This window comes from Schistocerca gregaria, chromosome 7 (genome assembly GCF_023897955.1).
Source record: "Schistocerca gregaria isolate iqSchGreg1 chromosome 7, iqSchGreg1.2, whole genome shotgun sequence".
In the NCBI taxonomy this organism is placed as follows: domain Eukaryota; kingdom Metazoa; phylum Arthropoda; class Insecta; order Orthoptera; family Acrididae; genus Schistocerca; species Schistocerca gregaria.
In genome coordinates this window covers 216,402,054-216,425,053 of record NC_064926.1, presented here as the reverse complement: position 1 = coordinate 216,425,053, position 23,000 = coordinate 216,402,054, and the positions used below count along the sequence as shown (strand labels likewise).

The following is a 23,000-nucleotide window of genomic DNA, read 5'->3' as shown; positions in this document are numbered from 1 at the left end:
CTTGCACTCAGTAATCCTCGGTTCTATCTAGCCTCTGTTTATCCCCCAGTGTTAACTGTGCGTTAACGATGGTACATTGTAGTATAGACGATGAAGAGTCGGCAAATATGCATCTCGTGTACAGGTTCGCCAACGGCCTCGCCACTGTTGTGACACCGTTTCCCGTGAGATCACCGAAGTCGTGTTGGACTTCACTAGCGTTTGGGATGGGATAACGTCTGGGTCTGCCGAGCGCTGTTGGCAAGTGGTGAGCACTCAGCTCTTGTGAGGCCAACTGAGGAGCTACTTGAGTGAGAAGTAGCCGCTCTGGTCAGGGCAACTGACAACGACCGGGAGAGCGGTGTGCTGACAACAGGCTCGTCAATGCTGCATCCAGTGACGCCTATCGGCTGAGGGTGACACGGCAGCCGGTCGGTAGCGATGGGTCTTACGAGGCCTGTTCGGACGGAGAGGTATGGGTTTACTGAATGCAATGATGGGGTGGCATAGTTGCATAGCGATGCTATGCTGAACCGTTACCGCAGAGACGGCAACGAGATCACACTGCTAGAACGTGTACGGCATGTGATGGTGCATCGCTGTACGTTTCACCGTCATCGTGGTATTCGACATGTTACAAAGTAACGGTTACGGAACAGACCTGCATTTGTTACGTGCGGTACTAACCACCGTCAGTACAGGCTGAACACATTGCGATAAAAGCGTTTCGTCTGAGGGTTGTTGTCTTACTGTATCTTTTGTTGTACCTGTCGATGATTGTTCCAGCGTTTTCCTAGCGGTTTCACTGTTTTTAAGGTATTTTCACAAAAATAAAGGTAATGAGGGCAACAAACCGATTGATCCCGAATTAAATTAATACACTGTAAACAGCGTTTGGGGTTCATGTGTCATTTACACCTAAATATTCAGGAAATAGCTCCATATACTCAAGTAATGTTGTCACCACAAATATGACAGTGCCCCTGACAGACTATCTCCATAGTGGTGACTTTTCTCGAACTTGAAATAACCTCAAAATTAAGTAATGTCTTTAGCAGTTTTTTTCTTCCCGACCTTTATTTTTTTGTGGCTACATCGACTATGTGCGTACCGACACTTTTTTCTGCATTTTGCCTAATTTCTATACTTCCTCGCACATAATGACAAGATGTCTCGTTTATAAATTTTCTTCACTTTCGCAATTGCTGTTATTTTGTGTTGTGCGTTTTCGCTCCACAGCACATGTAAGTGGTCAAAATGTTGTGATTAGCTTTTACCATCGTTTCACACGAGTAGAGACGGTTTTTGTATGTCCAGATGGGCGCCGAGGATTTAAACGGAAATTGTTAAAAAATCTCAAGTATTTTTGCGCCTGAAAAGTAGTGAATGTGTCGAACATGTTACTTTTTTCTCCACTGGTCATATTTGTCGCTGTCTATTGTAACGATAATTCACTGCTGCGTACTGTAGACGAGCTACTTTCTGCTATCTGACTGAGAGGTCGTTTACACAGACTAGACTGCTCCGCAAGCCTTTCCATGATGCGTGGTGGAGGATGCTTCGTACCTTTCGTAATCACAACGAAGAGAGGAAACTGATTGTTTACCTCCTTACGTGCTCGAATCTCTTTGACGTACTATAATTTCGTTACTAAACACACAATAGTGCACGTTTTGTTATTTGTTCCTTGCCGACAACTGACTGGCGCACAATGGAATTTCCTGTTGTCCTGAGCACTGAGAAGTTACCTAGAGCCCGTTTCTTGGAACCTAATGTAAGCAACTTTGTTATCCGTTCCTCGGTTTTATCTGGCAATTGAAACCACGAAAGCTGTTGGTCTGTGGCTCGGAGTCCAGTCGGAGAAAGGGGCCGTCGTCCGATAGGAGAGGAAGGCTGCTGCTATCTTGTTGACCACCCTCTCCCACCTGACCTCACCTCAACCAGCAGCACGTTGCTCAGGATGAGTTCTCGGAACTCGCTCCGACACGCTGTCCATCTATAACATCGTAGCCACTGCTCCGCGCCGCTAAGAAACGACTTATTACAAACGTGGCTCTCAAATGAGTGACAGATTACAAACAAAAATTCGAAACACATGTAACTAAATTAACTTAAAGTCTAATTTAAGTCAAGCCAAGTAAGCGCTTTGCTTTCATTACTATCACGTTAACTGCCCGCCCGGTTGGCCGTGCGGTCTAACGCACGCCTTTCCGGGCGGGATGGAGCGCCTGGTCCCCGGCACGAATCCGCCCGGCGGATTTGTGTTGAGGTCCGGTGAACCGGCCAGTCTGTGGATGGTTTTTAGGTGGTTTTCCATCTGCCTCGGCGAATGCGGGCTCGTTCCCCATATTCCGCCTCAGTTACGATATGTCGTCGATTGCTGCGCAAACAAGTTTTCCATGTACGCGTACACCACCATACTCTACCACAGAAACATAGGGGTTACACTAGTCTGGCGTGAGACGTTTCCTGGGGGGTCTACCGGGGGCCGAACCGAACAATAACCCTGGGTTCGGTATGGGACGGCGGAGGGGTGAAGTGGACTGCGGTAGTCGTGGGATTGTGGACCACTGCGTCTGCGGCGGGGACGGAGCTTCTCCGTCGTTTCTAGGGCCCCAGTTACCATACAATACAATATAGTACAATCACATTAACTGAACAAAAGAGTATTTCAGGTGAGAATTTCTTCATTTCGTACTAAATACAGCACATGTAATTTAGTCACTTAGCTGCACTTTTTGTTTCATTTCGAATTCGCCGCTGCAAGAACGGTAACCATACATTAAGATGTCAAAAGTCGTGGGATAGCGATATAGACATATACAGATGACGGTAGTATCGCGTTCGCAATGTAGAAAAGGAGAGTGCATTGGCAGAGGTGTTATTTGTACTCATGTGAAATAATTTCCTACGTGATTATGGTGTCACGACAGGAATAACAGACTTTGAACGAAGAATGGTATTTGGAGCTAGACACGTGGAAAATTTCATTCTGGAATCCGTGAGGGAATTCAGTATTCCGAGATCCACAGTGTCAAGAGTGTGCCGAGGGTACCAACTTTCAGACGCTGCCTCTTACCGTGGACAGCACAGTGGCCGACGGCCTTCACTTCACGACCGAGAGCAGCGGCGTTTACGTAGAGCTGTCAGTGCTAAGAGACAAGCAACATTGTGTGAAGTAGCCGCAAAAATCAATTTGGGAAGTACGACGAATCTGTCCCTTAGAACAGTGCTGTGAAATTTGTTGTTATTGGATTGTGGCAGCACAGGACCGACACGAGTGCCTTTGCTAACAGCACGGCATCGCCCGCAGCACCTCTCCTGGGCTCTTTACCACATCGGTTGGACCCCAGGCGACTGGAAAACCGTGGCCTGGTCAGATGAGTCCCAATTTCAGCTGGTAGGAGCAGATGGTAGGCTTCGAATGTGGTGCAGACCCCGCGAAGCCATGGACCCAAGTTGGCGGCAAAGCACTGCGCAAGCTAGTGGTGGTTCCATAATGGTGTAGGCTGTGTTTACATGGAACAGAGCGAGTTCTCTGGTCTATCTGAACCAACTGAGACCATCTGCTGGCATTCCGAATCAACTATGGAATTTTTATGGATGACAATGCGCCATGCTGGCCGGGGTGGCCGGGCGGTTCTAGGCGCTACAGTCTGGAACCGCGCTACCGTTAGGGTCGCAGGTTCCAAATCTGCCTCGGGCATGGATGTGTGTGATGTCCTTACGTTAGTTAGGTTTAGTAGTTCTAAGTTCTAGGTGACTGATGACCTCAGATGTTAAGTCCCATAGTGCTCAGAGCCATTTGAGCCAATGCGCCATGTCACCGCGCCACAATTGTTCATGATTCCGGGTAACTCGTGCGAATGGTTTGGGCATCCAAATCACCGGACGTGAATCCCATCGAACATTAATGGGGCATAATCAAGAGATCAGTTCGTGCGTAAACTCCTGTACCAGCAACACTTTCACGATTATGGATGGCTACAGAGGAAGCTCAATATTTATGGAGCGGACCTCCTCCATCGTCTCGTTGAGTCCATGCCACGTCGAGTTGGTGCACTACGGTTCAAAGGGTTCACATGGCTCTAAGCACTATGGGACTTAACATATGAGGTTATCAGTCCCCTAGAGTTAGAACTGCTTAAATCTAGCTAATCTAAGGACATCACATACATTCGTGCCAGAGGCAGGATTCGAACCTGCGACCGTAGCAGCAACGCGGTTCCGGACTGAAGCGACTCGAACAGCTCGGTCACACGGCCGGCCGGTGCACTACGGAGGGAGAAAGTTGGTTCGAACGATATTAGCAGGTGTCGCATGACTTTTGTCACCTCAGTGTGTAAATGTCTCCCCAACGTTACAGCATTCTTCTCGTTGCGTACAATTTTTCCTTAATTTCATGATCAAGATGTCGACGGAAATATAATTACATGTGGAACACAAGTACCAAATGTCTAATCACGCTGATGGAATCAAGCAGTCACCTGTTTGGAAGGGAAGAAAGGAACCATTTTCTCGCTCTTATTCCGATCATAAATTATCCAGAAGTTCTTATCGCCACGTCCTGCACGGCACTTGCCACTTGGCTGATACTCCATGACGGCCTTTAGTATTCTGTTGTTGTCAACGAAATAATGTTTTCGAAGACTCTTTATATCTAGCTTGCTTCGGCAATTCAAATTTTTTTGAGATGTAATATTCCATTTTGTAGTCCTTAATCAATCTCAGGAACTGCAGTTTTTCTTCGTCTTTCCCTCCGGCATCTATAGTTCACACCAGTTATTAGTGCTGGAATTGACACATTCTTTCTTTGATTTTATATTTTTTATGTTATTCTTGTATTATTTTTGTGGTTTTTAGTATGAATTATTTTGTTTCCAAAGTTTTGCCTCTGATCTCTAATGGTTCTTTTTATTTCAAAATTTATCTTCGTAGCTTATTGATTAACAAGTATTTTATTACAATCTTCTTAAAATCGTGATGTACAGCCTTAATAAAGACCTTTAGTTGCAAGAAAATGACCAGAAGCAGCTTGTGACGTATTTTTACAAAAATATATTTTATAGCGTTCTGTTTCGCATTTTTACTTGTATTGTTACCTCAGGCTATGTATTTAACTAGTGAGCACAGTAAATGGAATATAATGCGAAAAAGTAGTGATTTACGTCGTATTATACACATAATTACTAAGTGATTCGCTGATGAAATACTGGAAACTATACATTCTTTACATCAAAGCATTACGTCAACGCCTGCAGCGTTATCGTATTTAAAAGCAATAACGATTTGCAGGGACCAATAACTGAGAGTGCTTATTCAGTCTGCACTTGCCTCATGTTTCGTGCATGAAATACGTACTACTTCGATTTTGAATTAATAGCTGCGTTCAGTGACATGGATTGGAATATTTTAACCATTGACAGTGCTACTGCGTTGCTATGCGATCTATTTGCTGAAGACACTTAATCAGACGAGATGCTGTAAAGAAGTGGACTGAAGTTTTAGACTTGTGCGAGCACAGAGTCTGATGTTTCTCAGGTGCGACGCCAGTCTACGTTTCTATATTGCACAATATTTCGCAGAATCTGCTCCTTTTTTTGCCATGCGGATGAGAGAGAGCACAACCTGAGAGATCCTTTCTGAGCTGCGCCGACTGCTCAGAAGCGACGTGAGATATCTCCGCAGTCAGTGACAGCACTCTTGTGTAGAGCAGTGCTCAGTTCGCGCAGTTGTTTTTATCCCCAACTTTGGTGGGAACATAGGGATGAACACCTTGTGTATAACAAGTAAGTGAGATGCACATACGCTTATTTCTACTATTTAAGTCTGGTTCTCATTTAGTTTTAGAAACGGCACCGAGCGATGGACAGTGATACTTATTGATAGCAGCATTAATATACACTGTGTACCAACCTTGGCGTAGACGTAATATAATGCAAAGGCATGTGATGAGGAGCGTGTTACCTTGAAATGTTTAGTGTCTAATAAAACAGCAAGTGTCGCAGTAAATTGTTTTCATTTTTTGGAATGATCCTTTTTCCTCGGAGTTTGCTACAGTCCAATTGGGTTTTATGTCTGTTGGTAATGTGTCATGACGTGTGAACCGAGGTGAACCAACAACCCTAGCATTGGTTTGCAGGTGGTGAAACTGTATCGAAAAAGCGAAGACAGTGTTAGGATACAGCTGGTGTTGCTATGGGGTAAGGAACTCTCTTCGAATTCTTGGTAAGAGTGGAACAATAAAAAAGAACAGATTTGGATTCAAGCTATCTCGACCATGCGAAAGAAGAACGCTGGTGGCAAAAATTAAGTAATGCTGCGCAGGAAGACTCTCAGCAGGACTGCGCAGGCAGCGCCTCACACTTTAAGAGCGGCATATGGTTGGACTACACCAACGGCCGTGTGATCCAGTGCCTTTTTGAGATTAATCTCCAGGACCCTGCGCCGTACGACATTTCCTGTTACACAGTCTCAGAATATGAATCATTGGGCAGCTATTCCAGTCAAATGACGACGTCGATTCGGTTGATGAGTGCGTATTTTGTGGTCTTCGACAGCGATTCTCTTATAAGATAACTCAAAATTGGAATCTTCGCTTAGCCTAAATATTTGCACGAAGGTGAAAGGACGTACGACGGTAGATAAGTAGGTAAACATACCTCACCATTTTTTTAAAGCAGTTGTGAAGTTCTCTTAAGATTAAGAACTGAGCGCGCCTATTCTGGCGGGAGACCTATTACTTCGTTCAACAGTGTCCCAACGCCACTATTCAGGTGCCTTTATGCAAGGCGTGGGCTCTCGTGTACTAATGGGAAAAACCGATACCAGTATTTTAGCTCTGAGTAACGGCTATTTTTCGGTATTTGTTTGGTCTCGGTTATAACAGATTTTTTTTATTTTTTACTAATAACCAAGTAAAAAAACTGTATCAAAAATTTTCATTTTTAAATAAACCATTTTTTGAAAAGGAGTAATTTTTATTCGTAAAATTTGTGTTGATGAAACGTTGTGTTCTTACAAAAAACGGGAAAAGTGGTCAGAGCTACAGTATATTAATGACAACGTCGATAGAAACGAGCAACAAACGCATGGAATAGGAAACGGAACAGCGTTGTTGAGAGAATAAGGCACCTGTCGTGGCTTTAAGTGTGCGCGTATGTGCAGACTTTCCCCCACCTGGTCTAGCCTATTCGGTAGTCTCTCGCCGTCGTTGCCGAACATCCATTGCATTGCAGAATGGCACCAAGCACAGTCTGGAAATACTTTTACGGAATGACGCAGCAATGAAGCACAATGCTTCATTTGCTTTAAAAGATTGAAGATTTCTCTGCCACATCTTTAAAGTAATAAAAGTGTAAGGAAATTATGGTAACAGTAATAAATTAATAACTTAACAACAATTCATCCATAGTATACAATAAAAACAGAATGTAGCTGATGTGCTTGTAACCTTCTAAAACGGACAAATTAAAGCGAAAAATAGAGTTTTTCAGCCTCAGTTTTTATCTTTTAGCACTGACTGCTGTAACGCTCTAATAAACGTTTGATGCTCGATTACAACTTGATTTTTTAGCGATATTTCAAAAAATTAGAATCTATCGGAGAATACAGTCGACTTCTTCTTTTCGTAGTACTCAACCACCTATCACTTTCCGGTAAAAGCAGCGAATGGTGGGTGGAGTAAATTTTCTTTTAATTGCCTATTTAATTTAATAGTTTAATGCTATGTATTTTGAAACAGCGAGAGTCAAATTTTTTAAATCTTTGTCCGATTTCTACGTTTATTACAAGAAATAATAGGAATAAATACCCGAAAATCGGTTGGAACCAGTTATTTTGATCGGTTTTAACAGTTAGGTTGAAATGGCGTAGAAAAAACCGATATAACGGGAAACCGGAACTTTCAGTTATAACTAACATACCTGGCTCTGGGCAGCCACTGTTCAGAATTCGCGCGGAACGGTGGTATATGGTCGAGTCGCACCCATTTCGCACCAAAGCAGTGCGAAATTTGGGTACGTTGATAAAATACGAGCTTGGACGTTTCCTATCGGATGGTAGGGCAACAGTGAGTGGTTTATCGGTTTGCCTGCGGAGGGTACACGTAATTACACACGAAATCAGTGGTCAAATCATTACATCATCAATTGGCTGGCTGTATTATTATTTGAACAGTTATTAAGGTTACCGTGTCCCGTTATAGTTGGGTAGTTTACTTTGGAAAAGTACTACAGCAATAGCAAGCTTCAGTCTGAAAGGGGAACTAAATTTAACTACTGATATGTGCACGGTTAGGTATAAGCATTGTTCGGAAGTGTGTTACTTGCGAAACAATATAAACGATATTCAAGTTTTGTACGAAGTGTATTCTCTCTGTTAACGTTTTTTTATTATTTTTTTTATTTTTGTTGGCTTTCGGTTCGTGTCGATTCAGCCATCTCAGTAATAAAAAGACGATACGACAGTATATTGGCGACGTAATTTTTGTTATTTACGAGGATACGGACGTAGGGACAACATAATACCTAGTCCATGAACGGAGAAAATCTCCTACCCAGCCGGGAATCGAAACCGGACCCCTTTGGTTAGCAGTCTCCGTTAACTATTCTTTACCCATCTCAGATCATCGCAAAGAAAACTATTTCAATTAATATCCAGCAAAATATGGCGGAAGGAAGGCTACACTTTTCCAGTTAACCCTCGAATACTAAAGGGGGGAAAACGTTACATTGCTCCTAAACCATTGTAAATTATATTACTACAAATTTACTCGAAGGAAGTCATAATTTATGGATTATGCATTAGTTAATTACAATTATTAGATGTCCAAAAGCACCGGTACGTTAATACCAAATTAAGTATAAAATGTCCTGTTTTGTACCTTACTGGAATCGTAAATTTTTCGCGGCTTTAGTAATTTAAGGTTAATTTGCTATCGTACAACACTCGCACATTTGTGAACGTCGTAACTTTGTACGGATGCCAATTTTGCGTTCAAGAGAAAGTACTAAATGTATGAATGGCTCCAAGCAGTCGACACTCATACGCATCGACGCTAAGCTTAAGCTTAATATTGCGCTGCGTGCCGAATTTTCTTATCTGACGCAGTGGTGGTGTGGCAAGGGGTACACTGCTGCCTGACAAACAACGCCAGCCGACAGCATACAAGGCAGTCAAACAGAAGACGGAGATTATCTGTCGCCTTGGCAGCAGAACTAACCTTACGCAATCTGCCGTCAAATCTTGTCATCTTGATAAACGCACGAGATATGGCGCTGTCTGCGTAATCTCTATGCCAGCAACGTTTTCAGTTTTCAGTCGTTTGCGCCGATCAGTCTAGCTGAATGATGGGGTGATTGCTTCAATGGATTACGGAGCAACAACACTGGCGGCTACAAATATTATGACTATATGAAATAGACAAAATAGATAAATTCCTTGTACCAGGCGCACATTAATCGTATGAAATTACCTAAAAGTTAAAATATGATTACTAGGAGATAATGACAACGGTATTTTAGAACTATTTTCGTTCCATTTTGCTCATAAAAAAGATTTTTTGATGTAAAATTAACACACAAAAACTAGGAGATACATCAAATTCGATCTGATAATGTCCTGACTAATAATTAGTTGCATCTTAAGCTATTTCCTATAGTTCAGAGAATATTTTTGTCCAAATTCAACAAACCACGTTAACAAGAAGCAACATTTTTCTCCCAAGATGAAAACTGTTTATCCAAATATTTTTCTAGAAATAATGTGATTATAAATTTCTTAGCAATACTAAGATGAAATCTTTTCACATCACATATACAAATGCATCGTCACATGACGATGTGAATGAGTCAAATCTGCCTTGGGTCCGACCAGCGACAAATGTTTAAGGTTCTACGAACGCTCGGCCATTGTAAATAGCCGAATAGCAGCCGACTCGTCAATAAAGCTCGTGTGATTTTAGCCACCTGGTGCGGCTAGAAGCCCGAAATATTCTATTATTTTCTTATCGCTCACGTACTAGGACGTTACTCTCCATTCTGTAAAGAAAGGAAGGAGCAAAAATTAGACTTTTTAAGTCATAAGGGAACATCGACTACTGTGTCAATACAGTTAAAAAACTGTATTGACAGAGTAGTCTGGGATCGCAAATCCGTTAAAATATGAACAGTGACTGATGACGAGCAGCCCGTCTTCACACCTACCCTTGCTGCAAAGTACCTCACCAGAGGAGCTACGCGGCCCACACATATCAGAGGAAGTCGTGGCTGCTTAACTCACAAGTTAAAGAGTTATTCTACAGGAACATTAAAAACTTTGCTCCGATCTATATGTCATGAGAGATAGGGATGGAGGAGAAAATCAGCCGTGGCACCTTCAAAGGAACTATCTTAGCTTTCACTTGCAATTGTTCATAGACCGCCGAAATTTGTGCACGTGCACGTCGGTTTGTACGCTGCGTTCTCCTGAAACCAGTCGCGTTTGAATTTCTTGTCAGGGCGTAAGAGGAAAGGGTACAGGAAAACACAAACCGATGTTAGTTTATAGATTCATCGTCACCCTCCTTCTCCCTCCTCCCCTCACCTCGTTGACCTTTAACTGTATTTGCTGAGTATCTACGTCACTGAATAAAAGTCGCTTATGCCAATGAGGAATGCCAGAACTAACAATTCGATATAACTCTGCACTCTTAAGATATAACCACAAATGATCAAGTTCTATTTTTTTTACAATGTTTGGTCTGCAATGTCTTGAGCTGTGATATCTACCAAAATGTGAAGAAAGAAGATAAAGGACTAGAGGATTTAAGGTCCCGTCGCCCTCTAGGTCGTTAAGAGATGGAGCAGCCATTAAGAGAGGGAGAACAAATTCGGACTGGGAAAGGATGAGGAAGGAAACCCACCGTCCGCTTCCTGAGGAACAGTATTGGCGTTTGCCTCAACAGAGTTTGGACTGTCACGGAAAACCTAAATCTCTATGGCGGGACGTGAATTTGAACCACCGTCATCATGATTGCGAGATATCGGAGTATGGCAGAATGAGATTTTCACTCTGCAGTGGAGTGTGTGCTGATATGAAACTTGATGGCAGATTAAAACTGTGTTCCGGACCGAGACGCGAACTCAGGGCCTTTGCCTTTCACGGGCAAATGCTCTACCATCCGAGCTACCCAAGCACGACTCACAACCCGTCCTCGCAGCTTATATTCCGCCAGTACCTCGTCTCCTACCTTCTAAACTTCACAGAAGCTCTTCTGCGAACCTTGCGAAACTATCCTTTCTTCCAGGAGTAATAGTTCTGCGATGTTCGCAGAAGAGCTTCTGTGAAGTTTGGAAGGTAGAAGACGAGGTACTGGCGAGAACGAGTCGTGAGTCGTGCTTGGGTAGCTCGGATGGTAGAGCACTTGCCCGCGAAAGGCAAAGGTCCCGTGTTCGAGTGTCGGTCCAGCACACAGTTTTAATCTGCCAGGAAGTTTCATGTCAGAGTTTGTTTTGTACATTACCAATAATTTTCTAATTTATTGTATATAACGCCGGTAGAATGGATTATTTGAGACCCATGTGGTTTTCATTGATCTTAAGATTCTCCTTTGTAAATTGTGGACTGCAGTGTCAGAGGAAGGAGTGAAATGGTTATAGGTTCAAACTGTTAGATCTGCATATTGCGGCACAACCTGCATAATTAAAGTGGGTACAAAAATATCTGGAGAGATTCCAGTGACCAAAGAACTACGACAAGGACACGCTATAGCACCTAAATTACTTAAAATACACTTGAAGTCTACCATACGGTTATGACAATGCTCCAGTCGTAGTGTGGTTGTGTCTGTAGATGATGAGAAGCACTGTACTTCGCAGTTTGCTGATGATTAAATCATTTTTACCGAGGATGAGTATGGCGTGAACTAGATGGAAAGAAAATTACACGGAGAATATGAGAAATGGAGTTTAACCATCAATTCAGAGAAAATGGGATACCTGCTTACTGGAGGAGTAAATCAATAGCTGAAGTTAGACTCTGGGACAGTAAGGCCTATCGATTCTTATAAATACATGGGAGTCATTATATAAAAAAAATGGAGACAGTGAAAACGAAATAAGATCAGTGTTGGCTATGCTGGACAAGCAACCAGACAATTAAGTGGCGTTTTATGGTGCACGTTTTGTAGACCAGAAACGAGGATGAGTATATTTAAAGGATTTGTAGAAAGCATAGCAACTTATGAGGCAGAAACATGATAAATAACTGAAAGGTTTAAGATGAAATAATTGTCAGTGGAGTTGCGATTTTGGAGATGTTTCTGCAGAATGACACTTGGTGTGAGATTAAAAATGAGGACATGTAGAAGAAAATGAACCTGAGCATGTCCTGCACAGCTGCGTGGTCAGCGCGGTCCGGTGGATTGCTAACCGATGGGTCTTTGGCTCAATTTCTGGCCGCGTCGGAGACTTTTTCCGTTCTCCTCACGTTCCTGTCGTCAGAATTGATATGGGCGTCACGGTAATGCATACAGTCGAAGCAAACTGTGTGAGATGGTGTAGGCATGCATGCCGTTTGGGTGAAGACAGATGGCCAAACAATATGATGGAATAGATTCCAACTAACAGAAGAGGAGGAGGACGCTCGAAAAACAACGTTGGAAGAGCTACGTCAGAGAGAAATTTGCAGGCGGAAGATTGGAAAGACTATAATGCAGTATTAAATCGCAGCGAATAAAGAATTGAGTATGGGGGCACGAAAATCAAAGTGCAGTTTTTGCATAAAGGCGTATCCGAAGTCTGTTCTGTGTGGATGTGAAATTTAAGTTCCATCTAGGAGGCTCAGTTTCGCGTCTTGCTTGTATTATGTGCGCAGCTTTCAATAATTTGGCTAAATTACTATTATCAAAAAAAAAAAAAATGAACGAATCACTCACACCATTAATTTGAATATCACATTCTCAATTTCTTGTAGTAGACGTGAAATTCTGCTATTTTATTTTTTCAACTTTAAATCCAATGCCAGTTCAAACAATACATCAACACAGAACAGAGAAAATATTCTGCAAGAAGTTAAAATCAATTAATGGCGATGAAATTTTTTGTATGCTTGTTCATACATATTGTGCACCTTGTACGATCACTAATTTTTTTTTTTTTTTTTGTATGAGGTATGAAGGAAGATTATCCTTTAACGTCCAGTCGACATGGAGTTCATTAGAGACGGAGCACAAGCTCGGAATGTTTCAAGGATGGGCAAGGGAATCAGCCGCGTCCTTTCAAAGGAAGCCTCTTGACATTTGCCTGGAACGATTTAGGGAAATCACTGGAAACCTAAATCAGGATGGTCGAACGCGGTTTGACACGTCATCCTCCCGAATGCAAGTCCAGTATGGTAGTCACACTTTGCATTAACATTTGTACAACGTTGTACTTCAGCACAACAAAAGACTTTTTACTTTACGTGTGGCAAGGTCCTTGTCGACCATACGCCTGCTTTATGACCCTCCCGGATTTCTATCTGTCGAGTTCACTGTTTGTCCGTTCAGTGTTTATGTTCATCCTAGCTGTGTCCCACCAGTTGTTATTTCATGACCTAATTCTGGGTCTTCCTCTTCCTCTCGTTCCGTTTAGAGTCCTGCAGAAGTGACACTTTCATAGTCAGTGGCATTTGTAAATATTCTGAGGTCTCCTCTGACAAGGTACTGTCTCAAGTAAATCTTTTTATTCATTACTGTAATAAAGAGAACTAATGTTTCATATTCCTTGTTTGAACATCTATTATTGCTTATTATACGCAAAAGAAAACATAGCTCAATATCCCGTTAGGTTATCTGTCCACACCCATAATACAAGACGAAACCACGCAATTGGTCTGCCATACTCTAGATTGTCCAAGATACATAATAGTTATAAACATGTAGGCCTCGAACTGTTTAATGCGCTCCCTAAAATTGTACAAACAGAGTCTAAAAATAAATTTAAGGCAATATTGGGTAAATGGGTCAAAGGTAAAGCATTTTACTCAGTTGATGAATATAAAGATTGTAATATGGCAGATTTGCTGTTTTAACATAGTGAAAGGTACTTCTGCCTGTAGTAGGAAATAAATTTGGAAAAACAGTATCTAACATATAGGTATAGACCTATTTCGAGTGCTCTATATTTTCGAGTGCTCTATATTTGTATCAAAATCTTAGGATAATGACATAGTGTTATCAACATGTATATGATAATGACATAGTGTCATCATCATGAATACTCCCCGCTTAATATAAGTTTGTATAATGTTTTCTTTTTTATTGTGAAATGAACACTATATAAAATTCCAAATGTGTGCTATTGTGCTACACTAACATTCATATGATTTATATATTCACTGTTATGAGAATATAACCATCTTTATACTGTAATTGAACTTACTGACGAAACCCATTGTAAGAAAATACTAAACGGCTGATAAAGATTCTTATTCTTATTCATCTGTTGTAGTTAAAGATGAAGCATCTCCCAGAGCACTCAAAGGAACCACAGTTGTGGCCAAACGATTTTAATTTCGTCTGGTCACAATACATACCGCCTCCAATACGGCCTTGCCTAGTAAACCACTGCAGTGTTCAAGTCAACCCCTGCGCTGCTGACAATTTTACCTATTAGTAGGTCGTGAACAATGCAGAAGTTCAAGCGAATAGCCGGCCGGAGTGGCCGTCCGGTTCTAGGCGCTACAGTCTGGAACCGAGCGACCGCTACGGTCGCAGGTTCGAATCCTGCCTCGGGCATGGATGTGCGTGATGTCCTTAGGTGAGTTAGGTTTAATTAGTTCTAAGTTCTAGGCGACTGATGACCTCAGAAGTTAAGTCGCATAGTGCTCAGAGCCATTTCAGGCGAATAAGCTCTTCTGCCAAATTTTCGGCCCTTTTTGCTCGGTGTATTTCGTTACTGTGGTGACGAGAGGTTGGTGCGTAGCGCACGGCACACAGCCCGACGGCGGAAACGCGTCTCCAGCTGATCTGTTGTGGGCGGGAATCGTTTGTTGACGTGTTCGACGGTCAGTCAGATAAGACCGCCTCGTGACAGGGGGGACTACGCAGCCAGTTGCGGCCGGTCGCGCTTCCAGAGCGCACCGCGGCCAACGCTCCGGCTTGGATACAGGTAGGTCTGCGCAGGCTATTTTTAAACGTCTATCAGTCAACAACAAAGATCACCGCCTCTGGAAGACTCCACTCCCCGAGTCTCAGCTCATCAGACCTGTCTCTCGAAACGTGGCTCTCCCTAAAGGGTCCAGTGGTTCTTGAAAACTCATACTGTGATGATTTATCCTGCTCGATTGGCGATGGTGTGGTGCAGTGAGTGGCTCAGAGGGATACACGTTCGATTGGCAATCCAGTGCTTTGAAGTTCATCATCGATTTGTTCGAAGAACGCTTTGTGGTGCTTAGCATGTGGAGGGATGCTAGCAATTGTTTCTTTTCAGGTAGTTACCTGCTTTTGCAGAGTACTCGATTCTTAACTTACAGTGCTTCTGCAACAAGAACTGCCACGTGGCTTCACAGCGCCGCTGTGATTTGTGGGGTGGAATGTAAGCCACTTGCGTCTGAAAAATGTAAATTGTGGTTTATTTACTCGTCTTGTAACTATTTGAGGCTTGAATGAGAAGCGTAACCGGTATCAAACTATATCAGAGCTTAGAAAAGAATATGTACTAAATATTTTCTACCAATAAACCGCAATCTAGAGTTCGTCTTACTCGTTCTTGTATAATCCGATCGTCCCATTTGAGACCATTTCGAATAGTCACACCCAGATACTTGAAGGATGTAACCGCTTCCAAGACTGGGCGTTTATTTTGTACTCGTTCATTAATGGGGATTTTCGATTTGTTATACGCAGTACGCTACACTTACTAATGTTGAGAGATAACTGCCAGTCATTACACCACGCATTTATTTTCTACAAAACCTCATTCATTTGTTCACAACTTACGTCTGATACTACTCTACTGTAGACTACAGCATCATCGGCAAACTGTCTAATGCCGCTGTCAATACCATCGACCAGAATGATTATGTAAATCGTAAAAAGCGGCGGACCTATTGCGCTGCCCTGGAACACACCTGATGTTAAACTAGTTTCTGTTGGAGTCTCCCCGTTCAGGACGATATACTGCCCTCTGTTAGAAAGATTTCTATCCAACCGAATATGTCATCGGATAGACCGTAAGCGCGCACTTTTAGAAGCAAGCGACAGTGCGGAAATGAGCCGAACGCCTTTCGAAAGTCGAGTAATATGGCATCAACCTAGGAGCCGGTATATAGAGGGCAACTGAGGAACTGATTGTGTCATAAAGTAGAGCTTTTGACAAAGAAATCGAATGAGTGTTATCCAGTCTGAATGACGTATCTGTGAGCACTATGGACCTGTATCGGCAAAAAGCAGAAAACTTTGGAAGCACAACGCAGCAGCCTTGTCCACTTGGTCGTACAGATTTACGTTTCCAAGTAATTACTAAATAACATGAAGTGAACGCCTTCAAGGCCATCCCAGTTCATTTCCTCATCTTTATCCAGTTGATCTAGAGTTCGTCTCTGATTTTACATTGATAAGAGGAAGCGTCGTTTCCTCAATTTCGGAAATCGTTGATATGGAAACGAGTTAGAACGCAATTCCTGCTACCACATAAAGGAAAAAGTTCGCGTAAGGGAAACATGTCGATTTATCTAGCTTTACGTTAACCAGAGTAATAAAATGCGTACCATCCAAGGATTAGAGTTTCAATCTTCCTTAGCAGTGCAAATGTTCTACTTCGATCGAACATAAATATAAATCCATTTGTGTTTCTCACTAAACGATACAAGAGAAGTGATTTCCTGGCGTCATAAAGCAACTCCTATTACTCTGTCACCTTAAGACCTATCTCTGGTACTGGTTGACTTCTTTCAGTAAGAAATGTTTCCTTGTCTATGGTAGTGTGTATGTTATTACCTACTTGCTTCGTAATTTTTGTTTTCAGGGTAGAAGAATTGTATTAAGTAAACGAAACACTTTTCTGTCTTGTTTAAAAAACTTTATTATTATCGTACCACCTAGACTTCGGGCCATAAGCCATTTTCTAGTAGAAAACTATTCCCAAAGATGGCAACCAAGCAAAGGTAGCACGTCACTTCTTCATCCATCGATTCTTGGCTTTGACGCGGTTGCATTTGTGTTCTACAACTTTCAATAGGACAGCATTTACTATAACTGTGACATACAGTGGAGCTGAGCTATATGAATGAAGGCACCAAGATTGTTTTCTACGTAGACGTTTTTACATTTTCTAAAAGACGTAAATTATTAAACTGAGTTTGCTCATTAGTTGTAAGTGTGGGGACATGCGCATCTATTCTTCTTAAATTTGTAGTATTTAAGAGGATAATTGAGCGAGCTTAGCCGCTGTGCATTTGTGGTTTTATTTAACCTATTTTCGGCAAAGGATGAATCTGCCTTCTTTAATCACTAGCGTCTCTGGTGTCCTGAGTATAGTACGGATTGACCTCACATTCATGACAGTCTTGGCGGATGATTTTAGTCATGATGGTCAATTGTTTATGTTTTAAATCGCAGGAGCATCTGCCTAAAGTCTGTGGGACATAAAAAAACACAGAGAGACCCTTTTCCTTTAAAATTTTGCTTATTCTATTACGGAGGCTATTCGAAGATCAATGTCCGATATGTCGCAAAATGAAAGCGACACTGAAAATCCGATGCAGCTTTGCACAGATGTGTTGGGCAGTGTCTGTAGTATTCCTGCCGGTACCGTCACTGCGCTCTTTTTAGATCCGAGGATACAGTGAGCAAGAGATACCGAGAACAATAGTGTCTCCCACAAAGTACGAGTGCTCGCTGAGACGTTTCGCCTGATTTCATGCAACCCCACATAACGTACCATCTTTGTGACAATTCTCTGCCTCGCTCTGCCGGGACAACGAGGACGCCCCTGTAGCGTTTTAGAAGGGAAGGATTTGATTACCCAGCTTCCACCACGGACCTGGCTCCCTCTGGTGTACATCTCTGCTCACATGAACCGCTGGCTACGAGGACAAAATGTGGTACAGACAACACACTGCAGACCAGCGTAGAGAAATGGCGGAAAGCACAGGCGACTGTCTTCTGTGACAAGAGGACTGGAAAGTTGGTACAATGCTCCGTGCGACAAATGTCTTAAGTCAGAGCGGCGACTATGTGGAGGTGGGGAGGATTAGCTGGAAGGTGTAGCAAACTATTGCAAATAAAATATATATACATTATTTTTTTGCGCGGGGTAGCCGCGCTGTCTAAGGCGCCCTGTCACGTTTCTCAACTCTCTCCTCGTCGGAGTTTCGAGTCCTCCCTGGGTGTGTGTGTTATCCTTAGCGTAAGTTAGTTTAAGTTAGGTTAAGTAGTGTATAAGCAAGCCTAGCAGCAGATGAGCTCAGCAGTTTGGCCCCAAGGGAACTTACCACCACAAAACATTTTTGATTTTCACTGGGATTTCCACTTCGCGACCGAGCGTCCTTACTTTCTGAATAAACGTCTTAGAATGAAGGCTGTACAGTAGAAATGTAACTTTGTCAGAATGGTCAACACAGATAACTGTTATAATTTAAGTCAAGAATCGATAGATCAAGAACGTTTATGTTTGCTTGCTTGCCATCTTAGTTGTGCACTAGAAGCAGGACTTACACACTTACCTAAGTCATACAAAAATAATTAAGTTTGTGAAAAAAGGCAATAAAGTTGTAAATAGGACACAAGTTACGAGGGTAATCCCAAAGGTAAGGTCTCCTATTTTTTATAAGTGCATAGGCCTGTTTATTTCTACAATGGCTTACATCAGTTTACAGATTGAACATTTAGCTATTTTTCGACATAATCACCATTTCTCACGATGCATTTTTGTAGACGCTGTGGCAGTTTTTGTATGCCCATGTCATACCAGTTCGCCGCCATGCTGTTCAGAAAGTTATGAACCTCTCCTTTCACCTCGTCGTTCTCGCTTCCCGCGCTCGGGTTCGATTCCCGGCGGGGTCAGGGATTTTCTCTGCCTCGTGATGACTGGGTGTTTTGTGATGTCGTTAAGTTTAAGTAGTTCTAAGTTCTAGGGGACTGATGACCATAGAGGTTAAGTCCCATAGTGCTCAGAGCCATTTGAATCATTTTTGATAGAGAACAATGTATTTACCTTAATAGTGTTCAAAAGTCATAATATATATACCAGTTCATGTCATCCAGTCTTACAAATTTACTCTCTCTGATGGAAACACGTCCAGATCATCCGCTCTCAAAACTCCGCCATCGCACTCCCCACATCCACGACTGCTGGCGGCTCACCTCCAACTGCGCAACGCTACGCGCTGTTAACATCCAACAGCCCAACACTACAATAGCAAACAACAATGCAAACCAGCCACAGACTGCACACAGCACAGCCAGTGATTTTCATACAGAGCGCTACGTGGCGTTACCAATAAAAAAACCTAAACAGCCTACTTACAACAGGTCTATGTACTTATAAAAAATATGAGACGTTACTTTTGGGATTAACCTCCAACAATGTTTCGCCAACAATCTACAGTTGAACCGATTCGTCCACTATATGTCCCTTAACTTTGGTGTTAAACGTCATCGCCAACCTTATTTCCGTTACTGTTCGTTACTCTCGTCTCACTTCAGTTTTTCTGTCAGCCCGTATTCTACGGTCAGACTCTTCGTCAAACTCAACAGGTCTCGAAATTGTGTAATTTCGCAGACGTGTCAATGTAAGAGGTTGGAGCACAGCTGAAGGGACCGTTAAAATGGCGGCGCGTGTGACCTGGGCCACTGCTGGGGGCAGTGGGGTTGGGGAGCTGGCAGCCACACGGCGTGTCGCGCCCTCCCGGGCCCGCAATGGCCGCGGGACAGCTGGTCAGCTCCCTCCGGCCGCGCCTGGCCGTTGTGCGCTTCTTGCGCCGAGCGCCGGCGCGCCACCGGCCTCCCCCGTGCGTTCCCCCTTCCCTCCCCGACACTCTTTGCGCCTGCGCAATTGCGCATCATGGCCGCCGGCCGGGGCTTCCCCGCCGCTCCCCCGCGTGAACACACGCCCGTGCGTCAGTGTGCGTGAATACGTGAGCGCGCGCCCCCGCCGTTCGTGACCAGCCGCAATGACTTCCCCCGGGCGCTGGCCAGTGACTCAGTGCGCAGTAATTTACCGGACCTGCTGCTCGCCGCGCCGGGCCGCCTGCCTGCTGCAGGGCGAGGGAGCCAGGGGAACGCCGATAGCCCCCTGCGGCTGGCGACAAACGGCACCGCCGCGTCGTGATGGACGTCCTCAGAACGGTGGCCCGATGACGTCTTGTTTAACATGACGTGGCCCCGCCGATGTGTGCGTGGGGCTGCCTCTATTAAGGGTGGGACACCGACTCCCCGGCGCCAACACCTTGCGTTTCGTGTGCGGACTATACTCGTGAGAACGATGTCCGTTTACGGCCTCATGACAGCCTGCTCAGTTCCGAGGGCACACTGAAGAGTAATGCCTCCAATTTTTTCATGTGAGAACTCTCGAGGCTTTTTAAATTAAAAAAATGGTCCAAGTAGCTCTGAGCACTATGGGACTTCACTTCTGAAGTCATCAGTCCCGTAGAACTTAGAACTACACTACTTGCCATTAAAACTGCTACACCAAGGAGAAATGCAGATGATATTTACCAATATATTATACTAGAACTGACATGTGATTACATTTTCACGCAATTTGGGTGCATAGATCCTGAGAAATCAATACCCAGAACAGCCATCTCTGGCCGTAATAACGGCCTTGATACGCCTGGTTATTGAGTCAAACAGAGCTTGGATGACGTGTACAGGTACAGCTGCCAATGCAGCTTCAACACGAAACCACAGTTCATCAAGAGTAGTGACTTTGTGACGAGCCAGTTGCTCGGCCACCACTGACAGACGTTTTCAATTGGTGACAGATCTGGAGAATGTGCTGGCGAGGGCAGCAGTCGAACATTTTCTGTATCCAGAAAGGCCCGTACAGGACCTGCAACATGCGGTCGTGCATTATCCGGCTGAAATGTAGGGTTTCGTAGGGATCGAATGAAGGGTAGAGCCATGGGTCGTAACACATCTGAAATGTAACGTCCACTGTTGAAAGTGCCGTCAATGCGAACAAGAAGTGACCGAGACGTGTAACCAATGGCACCCCGTACCATTACTTGCTCCTGTGAACGTGTACGCGTTATGCACGTTTTGGAGTCACTCACGTCCATCTAGAAAGTATTTACTGAAGTTATCGAAAGCGATGTTGGCCTGACGTATTCGAAGATGCGCTTAAGCTACACTGTGTTAAGAATCGTCCTAAGAGACACCAAATTAAGATCAGCCTGAAGATGCCTAAATAAGGTGAAACGCGTAGTTGATAAATGAAAAAACTAAAATTTCAACCAAGACTGTTTTCAACTAATACTATTAAACACTGGTCTGCTGATCATGCCGCAGATGGATTGGAAGAATGTCTGCTACTTTTAGTGTCTCATTTCCTATTCTAATTCCTCCAGCATCTCTTGATTTAATTTGAGTAACTTACATTTCATTGTCTTGGCTTTACCATCGTTTATGAGAGAAGTAAGCAGACGAATTATAAATTGCCGATACTTCTAGCAGTGACGTCTACAGCGCTGCGAAGTAATAATGTACGCAGAAAATCGATTTGTGCCAGTTTTTAATTTCCATTTTTCTGAAATTGCAAGTGGTTTTCCCTGACTGGCCATTCAGATGACGCTCTGCCGTATGGCACCCTAACTCACCATTTACGCGTTGCCTTTCTTCCTGTAGAGTCTATCTCTCTTTTTAGTGCAGTCTGGTACAACGTCGGTAGTATTGCGGTGTGGATAGTACACACGTTTTATAGCCAGTTTCTTTCCCAAAAATATCGTAGTTCATCGATGACTGCCTGTTCTTCGAAAAGTGAATTGCTATCGTTTCATTTCACATTCAACTGGATGGTTTCATCGCAAATATGTGCTTCGTGGCGCACTCTAGTTCTACTCATTGTAAAAACTAAGCGTTCGGCTTGGTATTTTTTAACAAACAAATGAAGTTCCAACATATTTTGTACGCAACTGAAGTCTTATCGAGATCATGCATTCGTACCATGTTTCGCAGTGTACACATGTGCGTTCCAAGGAATTCAGTCTGACTACTGTGTCCCTATGATCAGTCGAGTTTCTGCAGTTTCCATTACGCCTATATGATAAATATAAAGAACGTTTATTTCTCCTTTTATGCATTCTTGGTCAACCTTACACTGCTTGAACGCTCCCTGCGAAGATTCAGCATATAAAAACAAGCACTGCTTCGTCAAAAAAGTATCTTTCAGCCATCACCATATCCCCTTAAATGACAGTAAAACGGTCACCAAACTATTTTACATGTTTTTGTTCCAGCAGTTTACGGTATTATTGAACTATGTATCTGATCCCATTAGAAACCTCACTAGAAACACAGCTGCTGGTACTAAGAATTTGTTATGTAGATATTTAGTGGTCTTGCGGTCATACTGTGTCATACTGAGTCAGCTAGAAATAACGAGCAATACAAAGGTTGAAAACTTGCTGGCGGATTAAAACTGAGTGCCGGATTGTGTCTCGAACCTGGAACCTCCGCCTTTCCTGGGCAAACGCTGTGCCATCTCATCTATACAGGTAGAAGTCGCGATCGGAACTCTCAGCTTCGGTTCCATCAGCACCTTGCTTCTAGACAGGAGAGCTTCTGTCAAGTGAACCTGAGAGGGTTGGAGTCACGCCTGGTTAGCTCAGTTGGTAAGAGCACTTGCCGCTGCGAAAAACTTCGATCTCAAGAATAAACATTACTCAAGAAGGAAGGAAGATTATTTTCGTTTTGTCCCATTGCATAGTGCCATTGTACACTGTCATAAAACTATTGAATTAAACAAATAGTAATTATATGTACTGAGTAATAAAATAATAATAATAATAATATAATGTTTGTATTGTTTGTTAATACCAGATTACTAATAATGTGC

The 23,000-nt window shown here is 43.2% G+C and overlaps 1 protein-coding gene across 1 annotated transcript in view; it reads left to right on the top strand.

Annotated features, from left to right (window-relative positions):
• Positions 1-23,000, top strand: part of LOC126281911 (protein krueppel-like) — a 68,380-nt gene that overhangs the window by 27,814 nt on the left and 17,566 nt on the right. The gene's annotated exons all lie outside the window — the stretch shown is intronic.